Source organism: Ceratotherium simum, chromosome 4 (genome assembly GCF_057802395.1).
Source record: "Ceratotherium simum simum isolate JZ-2026a chromosome 4, ASM5780239v1, whole genome shotgun sequence".
NCBI classification, from domain to species: Eukaryota; Metazoa; Chordata; class Mammalia; order Perissodactyla; family Rhinocerotidae; genus Ceratotherium; species Ceratotherium simum.
The window spans coordinates 63,658,558-63,672,124 of NC_141903.1; positions in this window are offsets into that span (position 1 = coordinate 63,658,558).

The window sequence follows — 13,567 nt, forward strand, 5'->3', positions numbered from 1 at the left end:
GTGCTGTGGAGTTCACAGATCTGACCACAGTGTAGAGAATTTCCCAGAGCCTCAGCTGGAAACAGAAAACTGTCTACACTGGCAAGGAGCATCTCTTGACAGTTGGGATCCTTGGTGTCTTTTCCTCAACTAAGCTGACTTCCCCACCCACAGAGTTCCCCAATGTTCCGGAGCCAGGCAGAGCCATCATTACACCAATGTTTGGGCTCCAAACTTTCTTGGTGGGTCTAGCTGGCTAAGTATGAGAGTGTGGACTCTGAGCACTAGAGGACTAGGATCTGTATCTCCAGGGGGCTGACCGGTCTGGGCACAAGAATCCACAGAGATGAGAGATGACAGAGATTCATGTTGGTTTGGGACTTCCTTAAATTCTCTCTCTAGGTTTACCTTAGTCTGGACCATACACTGGTGCAAATTGCAAACACTCAATTTACTCCTACTTCAGATTTTGAGGTTACCACGAATTAGAGTGCCCTGCATTCTGTGTGGGTCTTGCCCTTCTCCAGGCCCTGTCTGTATTCAACAAAGCAAGTTAATCTCCCTGGTAAGTGACAGCTCTGCCCCTTGTAACTGGCATGGAATCAATTTTTTAACTTGATTTGAGAAGTGAGGAGACTATCAAGAATTCAGTACTAGCTAGTAGATTCATTAGTAAGCTGAATCAGTTTTAGCTAGAATCTGTTTGGCTGTCCTCATCTCTTAGTTCTGCTTTTTTTTCTTCCTTTTATCATCGATCCTGCCCACAAGACTCATTATCTGCTCTGTCTACTGAGGATGCCAGGCTCCTCTGCTAAGTTGTTCACAGCAGCCTCACACACCACACTACTCTGGCCCAAACTTTGACAGCTCCATAGAGAGGAGGAAGAAAAAGTGGGTGAGCACTACATTTCCACAGCAATTGACCAAAACTCCCCAAAATGCTCTGGGCAAGCACCAGAGATGGCAGAGAAGGAAGCAAAGGTAATTGTCATCAGGAAGCCTAGTTATTGTATGCGGTGGGTATATACAGCCTTTCAGAAGCAACCCCCCAAGTATGTACTAGAAAGTTGGCCTTTCAGGCAGTATGGAAAGAACTAAGAGCCTACGTCAAAGGAACTGATATTCATTTTTTTAGTGGGAGATTTACAAAAGGGGAGATTGATTTTCCAATCACTACAGTATTTCCTCTGCTTCTAACCCCATTCTCTGCCCTGATCGACTTTCTGGATGTACAGGCAGGAAAAATGAATGCTGACTATGTGATGGGAGGCACACTCAGGCAGGAAGAGGCTTTGTCCAGCATAATCCTGTACTTGATGCTGCGTGTCTGCGCTGTCCACTGTGGTCACAGAGTCTTGGTGAAGTTGTCCTTTGGAGACAAGCCCGTTGGGAAATCTACATGAAGGACTGAAGCATAGTCACTCAGCGTGCCTGCAATCCCTGTGAGCGGGGCTGACTGTGCCTCCAGCCCCAACTCCAATATCTGTGATGTCTGTCCATGGCCTTGAGGAGCACACAGTTTAGCAGGAGGAGTTCATATTCTGAGGAGGGATCGTCTAAAGAAATAGGCCCAGACCCCCTTAAAACCAGAATACGAAGTTATATTCTTCAGAAGAGTTTGTTCCTGTGGGAGCTAGTAGGGGTTTATTCTGGAGTCTTCTATGGAGAGTGACTCCAGGGTACTAGAAAGAACAGCTGGAATCACAGCAAATTTCTCATCTTAAACTGAGGTTTAGCCTTTTTATGGACTGCATGTTTGTGTCCCTCCAAAATTCATATGTTGAACCCCCAACCCCCAATGTGATGATTTCTGGAGATAGGGCCTCTGGAGGTGATTAGGTCATGAGGGTAGAGTCCTCATGATGGGATTAGTGTCCTTATAAGAAGAAACAGGAGAGAGCTTCCTTCTCTCTGCTCTCCACTATGCGAGGACATAGCAAAAAGGTGACCCTCTGCAAACCAGGAAGAGGACCCTCACTAGAACCTGGCCATTTTGGCACCTTAATCTCAGACTTCCCAGCCTCTAGAACTGTGAGAAATAAACTTCTATTGTTAAAGCCACCCAGTCTATGGTATTTATTATAGCAGCCCAAGCTGACTAAGACAGCCTTCACGTCATAGAATACAGACTTGCTGACTCTACCATAATGACTTGATTCTTATATATCAAGAAAAAAAAAAAGCTTCTGGAAAGGACAGAGGGATAAGAGAGATACACTGTGTCTTAGAATCCAGAACCCTCTGTAATTCCCTGCTGTTGGCAAGTAAATGATATCAAGTCACGTGCAGACTGCAAGTTACTTCACTTCACCCAAAATTAGCCCCAAGAAAGAAAATAAAGAGTCACTTATTCATTTATACAATTTACGGAGCACCTACTATACGTCAGAACCTATGCTAAGCACTATGGTTATATTTAATGGGAGACTGGCTTTACCCAGGTAAAGCTCCCAGTCACTATGGGGCTGTACACATCAGTTATGGAGCTTGTCACACCGTCAGTTGCTTCTTAGTAAAAGAAAGGAGGCAGTCTGCAGCAGCCATATCATATACCATATCATCACATCCATGATCAGAGCTAATTGAACAGGGAGTGGGCAGTTGACCCAGAGGCAGCCGATCCACAAGGTAGTCAGTATCTATAAGTGTTCTGGCAAGGAAAAAACACCTCTGCCCTTACTTGCTATTTAGTAATTACCCAGGGCAATTAGTATGTTCTTCTTCAGACATATTACTAGAAATAGAATGAGTCAAAAGAGAGGGGGATAAATAGAAAAGGAACAGATATACAGAAAACAGTCACATTTCTTCTAGCAAAGCCCTAACTTTTACCTGCTCAATTCCATAGAGCTGCTGCCTTAAACCCAGAACCACTTTCGAGTTCTGGTCACTGTAATGCCTGGTCATTATCTGGCTTCTATTTTGTGAGATTCTGATTCCATTATTGGCATAGGCATCCTTAAAATAAGCCGTCATTATTTGAGCTAGCCTGAGTGAATCACACTTCCTTGCAAGCAAAATAGTCTATTAAACAAATATGATAAGATAAGAAGGTTATGAAGAAAGTGCGATGGAAGCACAGAGGGAGTAATTAACACTGCTAGAATTTTAAAAACCTGATTTTGAATTTCGATATGTTATAGTACTGAAGAAATTTGCCATATTTCAAAGGTCATCACATCTAAATTGACACAATGAATTACAGAAAATGACGCTCTTGATTTTCTTGAAGACTCAGACATTTTTTATTTTGATGGGGTCAAATATAAAATAAATAGTGAAAAGGGCCCCTTTTCCCTGCTGATATCCCATATCAGTTGGCACAGGGAGGAGTTTCAAGAGTAAGAATCTAATTAGAGAGTATTTGAGATGGGCCAGCAAACAATGAGATGAGTGCCAAACACCACCATAAATGAGCTCAAGGATCAATAGTGGAAAAAAGGACCTACTCTAATGTCACAGGAGCAGACCGAGGAGAACCTTCCTTAATTGGTCCTCTGCTGGGGTACCTGGAGCGCTCTCCCATTAATATGTGACATTTCCTAACAAAGTGATGTACACAAACAGCTGGTCTAATGCTTGGATTGGTGGTAACTTGTTTCTACTTGGCATAAACTCCTCAGGGAAAGCAGAACTTGCTGAGCAGTTTCGAATGTTACCAATATTTTCCAACACCTGTTAGCCGTTATGCAGGGAAAGCATCTCATTATCAAACATAAATGCTGTAAGGAATGGCGTGGAGGAATCCTAAACGAGTGCAGGCGAGGACCACAAAACATATTGGTACAAGTATTTTCTCTCTACAAGCTCATACCGTTTAAAAATTCCTTTTCAGTGGAGGGAATCCTTAAGCTGAAAAGGCAGGAAAGAAACGTTTCAAGGCATGAATTTGTGGTACAAAACAAAAGATGCCCCCACTGGTTTAAATCTGTGTGCTCTGAATGGGAGGGGCTGCCAGTGGGGAAGCACATTATTCCAATTCCACTTGGCTGCTGCTGCAGAAGTTTGCTGGGTTCTCTTTTTACTCCTGTGAAAAGCTCTCAGTACTGATGGAGAGTGCACAGTTTAGATAAACTGGATTAGAAGAAGAGAGAGAGATGGATATAATTCTTTCTTAGACGCTAAAAATGGGATGGCCATCTGTTATAATAAATCCAAGAAAAGGGCCATGCTTATCTCAACTCCAACCTGACGTCAGTAATTATACAGCACATGAGAAGAGAGGTCCCTGTTAACCAAAGCAGGGGGTTTATCTGGCCTTTGTAGGCTCCTGGATAAATCCATTAGCATTGCAGCCTCGTGATTCCCTCTCTTGTAGTACAGTGTTTACCTTTATCTTCTGCTCGACACAAAAGCACAATCAAGACAAAGCCGAGGAATGTGTGGCTCTTCACTGCAAGGGAACGCCTCCCCTGCTTATCTCTTTTAATTATTATTTATATTCTGTATTTGTTTTCAGGTTAAAATCAAATAACGTAAAGTAGGAAAGCCACCCTGCATTTCCTGGGCTCTGGTCTCATTAGCCAGATTTCCTTAAATCTCTGGTACTTCAGAGTTTTGCCAAGTGGCTAAATGAAATGCATACAATTGCAAAGTATTATGAATATTTATGATGGTTTAATGATGGGATTTTTTTTGCATCCATGAATAATAAAGATTCTAACAAGAACAGATAACGAGATGGGGACAAAACAGTGAAGTGGTTAATACAAGAACTGCTCTTGGAGGGACCCCACTGAGAACAGCAGGAGCTGAGGGCCTCTCTTCCCGCTCTACCAGAACCAAGTGCAAAACAGGGCACAGGGGTTGGCCTATTTTTCCCCCTCTTTTAATAGATATCTTCAGCTAAAATAGGTGTTTTATCCATACTTTGTGCCTAAGCTCATCGTCTCCTCTGGAGGTACAGGAAGCTCAGAGTGACAGACACCGTTACAAAGTGACCGCCACTTCTAACGGCAGTATTTATTTCAGCCTTGGGTCACCAGCAGAATTTGGTGCTTTGCCTTTTCTGAGCCAGTTACCAGTAAAAAGCACTTGGTGGAGGCTGAAGATGTTGGCCCTCACTCTAGTGGCTGTTCACTCTCTCACAGACAACCATCCTCAATTTGAGATGGACCTTCAGCAGAAATTCCTAAAAGGTAAACGTTAAAGTTGTCATCCCCACCAATATTTCATGTATAGAAGGCAAGTAATTCCCTGTGTGACCCTGCCAGGCTCTGGCTTGCAGGGACACTCTATGTCCCAGCTCCTGGTCTCCCACAGCCTGCCCTGGGAGCGTACCGCCCTCTCACATGAAACCTTGGTGGTGACTCAAAGGACAGCCACGGACATAATGAGGGGTTAGATCAAGGAGTTCTGGGCTAGCTGCTGCCTTTGGCTTAGGTCATTTACTCATGTGAGGCAGACTTTCCCTGGTCTGACAAGATCATTCATTCATTCAGTTAATATTTATTAAGCACCTATTTTGTGCCACAAAGTGTTCTAAGCATGTGTGATCCGGCTCTGAAGAAAAGAAACAATGGTCTGCCCTCAAGAATCTTACAAACTACTAGGTGGAGAAAGAATATAAAAAAATAAGCAAAACAAATAAGAAGTAAATGGTGGATCATTAGTAAAGTGACTCAGGCAGTAAGGAAATAGGACTTCCATGTTTATCTTGGTAATAGGCTTGCTTGATGTCACAGATATAAAAATTCCAGAAAAGTTGTGTGAAAATTAAATGATCTTTTTAAAGCCCTCGAGGAATGTGAGTGTAACTGTGTGTCTTTAATAGAATCACATGATGAATCCCTGCGTTAACTAATGACTGTGTCCTGCTTTATTTCCTTTGGGAATCTGAATTTCCATATACTAAGTTCAGTATACACAGATATAAATGTCCACTCTTTTTTTTTTTTTTTTTTTTTTTTTTTTTTTTTAAAGATTTTATTTATTTATTTTTTCCCCCAAAGCCCCAGTAGATAGTTGTGTGTCATAGCTGCACATCCTTCTAGTTGCTGTATGTGGGACGCGGCCTCAGCATGGCCGGAGAAGCAGCGTGCTGGTGGGAGCCCGGGATCCGAACTCGGGTCGCCAGCAGCGGAGCGCGCTCACTTAACCACCAAGCCACGGGGCCGGCCCTAAATGTCCACTCTTCACAAACTATCCTTGGGATTGAAAATCTTTAATACCAAACCATGATATTTCCTAATAATTGGTTAGCCCTCTGTGTTGGGAAGTGCACAACCACACTCTTAAACATATTGGTGCAAATTTATGGGAAAACAATTCTCATCTGGAAACTCATTTAAAGAGTAAACTAGGTGCAGAGAAAAAATGTTCTATAGGCTCCTGTGATTCTTTTGCTTGCTCTCCATCCTTGTATTCCTCACCAGTATTCTCACATGGTCCGACATCCCTGCCTGCCAATTTTATTAAATCCTGCTGTGCGGGAATTTCCTTTCTCTGCCTTACTAGCTACCAAGACAACCCCGTCAACGTGATTTTTCACACATTTTCTCTTCCTGTGTTCTGCATCTCAGTGAAATTTCATCTCCCTGACTCACTGTTAAGTGTTTCTCATCTGAAATCACACTCACTCGCAATCTCAAATGAAGTGCAAAAAGAGGAAGTCACAAGAGGAGAAAGACAGACCAAAGTCCTTCTCCCTCCAATTACTCAGACATTAAGCAAAAGCTACACGGGAATTGTCCAGTCGACCAAGACTGAGTACCAACATCTATGGAATAGAAGATTAGTCTTGGCACATAACACACCGTATTCCACAGCACTTCTCCCTTAATGGAGCACATACATCTGTCTAGATATTAAAATCCGAGGAACTGATGATAGGTGTTTCATAGAGCAAAAGAGTCATTAGAAACTGGATTTCCAAGGATAGACCCAGGATTGCCTCCCAGGGGTATTAGAAACAGAGGTGGAGGAGGGAAAGGTAGAAGGGAAGGAGGCAGAAGAGAGGAATGAAGAGGAAGGACGGCCTAATAGAAAGGAGACGAGGAAGTGGCCTCGCAGGGAAAGTCCCTGCCCATGCCACCTTACTAGCAGGAAAGCCTCAAAAGTCTCTTAGAGGAAATAAGCTGTTTTCTATTTTTTATCGTACTAAACAAAAGCTTAATCACTGCCAAAGATGAAATCTACATAGGTACATTCTAATTCCAAGGTACCTAATTCCAATGCCCCAGAAGCCCCAACAATATATTTGTGCACCATGTCTAATGATAGATGGCAGGACGAAAAAAATCATCGCAATGTTAAGACAAAGAGCAGGACCACAAGCCCACCTTTTGCTTCTGACTAGTACCACGTGGTACACTTGGTCAGTTGTATGTCCTTGCATTGTGTCAAGAGCTGTGTGTAACGCTTAGCTGGACATGAGCAGTTCTATATGAAGGACTTGATGTCTATATCCACAGGTAAAACACCCATGACAGAGACTGCAGGAAATGGACCAATTAAAATAGGCTGTTCATGTGGTTATGTGTGGTCAGAAGTCTGATGGAGTGAAGACTCCCTGCTTACTTGCTCCTTTTATGTCAGTTGACAGAGGAAGAATGGGGAGGGATGTGTGGGATGAGGGGAAAAAAAGAGTGGAAAACCTAAGGCAGTAATGATTTGCAGAGAAATATCAGTGCTAGTCTATGTCAACTATTTCTACCCGACAGGTATTTAATTAATTAATTCCTAATGGTGGCCTATCATGGCATAGAAGTATTAAGGTCATGGGAAAAACAGACACGGACCAAAAACCTATGTAGAAAAAATTTACACAGTTTTTAAAAGGAAAGTTAGTCATTCAAAAATAAAAAACATTGTGGTACCAAGTAGTACCACAATGGCTAACTGGTTTCAACCTACTTGTGGTTCCCTTGTTCCCAAGTACCTTCTTTGAGATCTCAAAAGATGGGCCAAATCTAAAATAAACGTACCTGATAAAATCAACAGAAATCACAGGAGACAAGCTCAGAGTGACAGTTTGCCCTAATCCCCTAAGAAAGTATCTGATCTTGCCATCTTCCTAAAAATCTCAAGTGAGGTGCTGGTTTCTGTTAGCTTCTTGGTAGAATTTGAGAGATCACTGGCTTTGGAATCAGAGAAACATGAATTTGAATCCTGTCTAGGCCATTTACTTATAGGAAAAAATTCCTCCACCTCTTTATCCATAAAGGACTGGTAAAGACACCTCACTTAGATACAGTTATTGAAAGAGTTATAAAAGATATTACATGTCAAGTGACAAGCATGGCGACTGGCTCATGGTAAATGCTCAATAATGTCACTAACAAGAACATTTGAAACAATATCTAGGAAATATTTGAACATAGTAATTACCTCCTCCTACTTTGCCTTTCATTGCTTATCTTTACCTGTTTTCCCTACCCTTCTTTTTCCTAATCTGAGATGCAAATGTGTGGCTTTCCTGAATTCCACCCTAATCTCTATTGCTTGTCATGCTCCATAAGAATGGAGGAAATGATGAAAACGTTCTTGACTGACAGAATCAAGAAAGCTCAACAGATGTTATACCTGAGATGACAGCTTTATAAAAAGAAACCCATCAGAATGTATCCTTCCAAATGAGAGTCTCTTGCTTCCAAACAGCTCTCTGGAGGCCATACACATACTCCCAATGTTGCTACCTTTGTTTCAAAAACTTTTTTAAATGCTCTCCTTTTGTAATTGCTTTAAGAATCTTTTCAATGTCCTCAGTGATGATAACTTTTTGTGCTTTGATGGTGCATTTAGTTATGAGAAATAGCCAAAAGTCCTTGAAAGCAAAACTGATGAACATAAAGGATGATCTATCTGGGTAGTACTGTTTTTAAGCAAAAATGACATGTAATTTGTAAAGCATCAATATATAATTTTCCTGCATGGATTTAAGCATTTCTTAGGAGAAGTCCAAAGATATTTTGAATAAATTAATTATTTTTGGAATCGATATGGGCTTCTAAAGTTATTCCTTTGATGGACAACTATTTTGGCTGTTTAACTCCCTCTGTGTTTGTTTAAAATATACACATACACATAGTCATCAGTCATCACTTTACAGTCACTCCTGATAGACCCAGAGATAGTGACATTCCTCACGTCTGTAATATACCAAGCAATAAAAAATGTGTGAAAAATTTAGCAATTAGGAATGTTTACTATAAAGTGGATCAGAATTCTTATTTTTATCAGCTCAAGATGTGCATTTTATATCTTGTGTGAAATTACTTGTAGCCTAATGGAAACATCTTGGCCTAGAAACTAGCTAATAACACTCGCAAGGCAAGTGAAGGTAAATAGCATTAAACACAGCAAACTTCTGTTCCTGGTCATCTTATTACCCAGTATTTCCTGGCAGTACAATGAAAATCTGCTATAATTATGGTCATCCCAAGGTTGTACAGGATAGTGTACTTTATGAACCACCAAAAAAAAAAAAAAAAAAAGACATGGGCTCTGGTTCAAGATGGCGACGTAGGAGGATCCTGAACTCACCTCCTCCCATGGATACACCAAATCTACAGCTACATGTGGAACAATTTCCTCTGGAAAAAAAACCAAGAATTAGCTAAGCAATTACTACACATCAAGCGAACAGTAAAAACCCCACAACGAGGTGCGTAGGAGAAGCTGAGACACAATCTTGCCATAAACCCCACCTCCAACTCTACAACTAAGCGTAAAAACATTACGCTTCTGCCTGAGGAGTGAAGGCTTTGAAGCCTACATCTGGCACACTAACTTTTAAGACTTGCACCTGAGAGATGGGCCCTCAAAACATCTAGGTTTGAAAGCCAACAGGGCTTGCATCCATGAGAGCCCCACAAGGCTATAGCAAAATGAGAAATAGTTCTTAAAGGGCTTGCACATGCGGACTCACCCACCCCAGGACCCAGCACAGAGGCAGGTGACTGAAAATTGCCCAGACATTCTGTGAAAGAAGCTTATTTGCTTATCTTAAAATGTCAGCCTAGAGGGCAGGTATCTAGATTGCCTGGCTCTGGTGGCCAGCAGGGCTACCCTCGTAAGCCCCACAGGACTATAACAAACAGAGAACGAGTTGTTGCCATCTACCACCCCCACGGCACAGTGGAGAGGCAACAGACTGAAAAACTCAGTTTTTCATTGAAAGAAACCTATTAGCTTTTCTTCATAGTTATGGCCTGAGGGGCAGGCTTCTAATTAAACACACTTCTAAGGGTGGACTGTAATCTTCTCCAGAGACCTTGGAGGATGGATGCCATCTTTCCACTCTCCTTCTGCTGCTCTCCAGAGTGCTGGTAACTCCTCGAGGGGAACTTGTACATGCACCTGGTGCCCCAGTTTTTATGTCTTGTGCCCCGGTTTTTGTGGTTGCCGCCCAGGGGACACCCATTGATCACTCAGCTCTGGTGGCCAGCAAGGCTTGTGTTCACAAGTTTAATGGGATAGTAGCAAAGAAAGAAACAGTTCCTATCTGGTGATCAGCCCATGGCTCAGCACAGAGGGAGCAGATAGAAATGCCCATCTCCCTGAAAGAGGTATATTTGCAGGCTTTAAAAGCTGCTGCCTGAGAGTCTGGCTTCCAATCAGCCTGAATGTAGGCGCTGAGTGAGACCCTCCCCTTTGGGACACTGACAGGTCTTGGTACATCCTCAATGACAAGGAGCCACTAAAAATAAAGTAGGCTGATTGGATAATCTCAACAGTTTGAGAGATAACCAAGAGTTAAGGCAGGGTTGAACAGTAAGGTTCATCTACACAAGGCTGCTCCTTCAAGACTGGACAGGCGGCTGTTTTATCTAATGCATGGAAACCAACACAGAGAGTCAAGCAAAAATGAAGTAACAGAAGAATATGTTCCAAAAAAGAACAAAAAGTAAAACCTCAGAAAAAGACCTCAATGAAACAGAGATAAGTGATTTACCTGATAAAAGTTCAAAATAAGTCATAAAGATGCCCACCAAGTTCAGAAGAAGAATAGATGAACAAAGTGAGAATTTCAATAAAATCATAGAAAATATAAGAAAGTACCAAATAGAAGTTATAGAGCTGAGGAGTACAAAAACGGAACTGAAAAACACAGTTAGAGGGGTTCAACAGCAGACTAGATAAAGCAGAAGAAAGGAAAAGTGAACTAAAAGACAGATTAGTGGAACTCACCTAATCAGAGCAGTAAAAAGAAAAAAATGAATGAAAAAGAGTGAAGTTAGCTTAAGGGAGTTATGGGAAAATATCAAGTGACCAACATTTTCATTATAAGAGTCCCAGGAAGAGAAGAGAGAGAGAAAGGGACAGAAAATTTATTTGAAAAAATAATGGCTGAAAACTTCCCTTACCTGGAGAAGATAACAGACATCGAGATCTGGAAGCCCAGAGAGTTCCAAATAAGAGGAACCCAAAGAGACCCACGCCAAACACATTATGATTAAAGTGTCAAAAGTTAGAGAAAAGGAAAAAATCTTAAAAGCAACAAGAGAAAAACAACGTTTTTTACATATGAGGGACCTCCTCCCCGCACTCCCCATTAGACTATCAGCAGATTTTTCAACAGAACCTTTTCGGGCCTGAAGGGAGTGACACCATATATTCAAAGTGCTGAAAGAAAAAACTGGCGAGAATACCAAGAATACTCTACCCAGCAAAGTTGTCCTTTAGAATTGAAGGTGAGATAAAGAGTTTTCCAGATAAGCAAAAAGTAAAGGATTTCATCACTACTAGACCAGCCTTACAAGAAAAGTTAAAGAGATATTTTAAAGCTGAAGCAAAAGGGTGTAAATTAGTAACAAGAAAACATATGAAAGTATAAATCTCATTGGTAAAGGTAAATATAGTAAAATTCAGAATAATCTAACATTGTAAAGGTGGTAGGTTAATCACTTATAAAGCTAGAATGAAGGTTAAAAGACAAAGTAGTAAAAATAACAATAACTACAATAATTTGTTAAGGGATACACAAGATAAAAGATGTAAATTGTGACATAAAAAACATAAAACATGGGAGGAGGACTAAAAATTTTGAGCTTTAGAATGCAATCAAACTTAAGATGTTATCAATTCACATAGACTGTTATAAATATAAGTTGTTTTATGTAAGCCTCATGGTAACCACAAAGCAAAAATCTATAGTAGATACGCAAAAGAAAAAGAGAAAGGAATCTAAGCATACCACTACAGAAAATCATCAGATCACAAAGGAAGAGAGCAAGAGAAAGGAATAGAGGAATTACAAAATTGTCAGAAAACAATTAACAAAATGGCAATAAGTCCCTACCTATCAATAATTAATTAAAGTGTAAATGGACTAAATTCACCAATCAAAAGACATAGAGTGGCTGAATGGATAAAAAAACAAGATCCATCAATATGCTGTCTACAAGAGACTCATTTCAGTTATAAGGTCACACACAGACTGTAAGTGAAGGGATAGAAAGTGATATTCCATGCAAATGGAAACCAAAGAAATCTTGAGTAGCTAACCTTATATACAAAAAGACTTTAAAGACAAAGACTATAATAAAAGACAAGAATGTCATTATGTAATGATAAAGGGGTCAATCCAACAAGAGGATACAACATTTTTATGTTATATTTATGCGCCCAACATAGGAGCATCTAAATATATAAAACAAATATTAACAGACCTAAGGGAGAAACAGACAGCAATACAATAATAGTAGAGGACTTTAATACCTCATTTACATCAATAGATAGATTGTCCAGACAGAATATCAATAAAGAAATATTTGTCTTAAATGACATGTCAGACCAGATGGACTTAAACATATACAGAACATTTGATCCAAAAGCAACAGAATACACATTCTTCTCAAGCACACATAGAACATTCTCCAGGATAGATCATACATTAAGCCACATAACAAGTCTTAATAAATTTAAGAAGATTGAAATCATATCAAGCATCTTTTCTGACCACAATGGTATGAAACTAGAAATCAATTACAAGAAGAAACTTGGAAAATTCTTAAATATATGGAGATTAAACAACATGCTACTGAACAACCAATGGGTCAAAAAAGAAATAAAAATATATCTTGAGACATGAAACATCTTGACAAATGAAAAGGGAAATACAACATACCAAAATAAATGGGATGCAGCCAAAGTAGTTCTAAAAGGGAAGTTCATAGCAATAAATGCCTATGTCAAGAAACAAGAAAGATATCAAATAAACAACTTAACTTTACACCTCAAGGAACTAGAAAAAGAACAAATGATGAAGCCCAAAGATAGTAAAAGATAAGAAATATAGATCAGAGCAGAAATAAATGAAATAGAGACTAAAAAGACAATAGAAAAAAAAAATCAATGAAACAGAGGTGGTTTTTTGAATAGATACACAAAATTAACAAACCTTTAGCTAGACTCTTCAAGAAAAATAAGAGATAGAACTCAAATAAATTAAATCAGAAATAAAAGAGGAGGCATTACAACTGATATCACAGAAATACAGAGGATCATAAGAGAGTTCTTTGAACAATTATATGCCAACCTAGAAGAAATGGATAAATTCCTAGAAACATACAACCTACCAAGACTGAATCATGAAGAAATAAAACATCTGAGTAGACTAATTACTAGTAAAGAGATTGAACTCTTG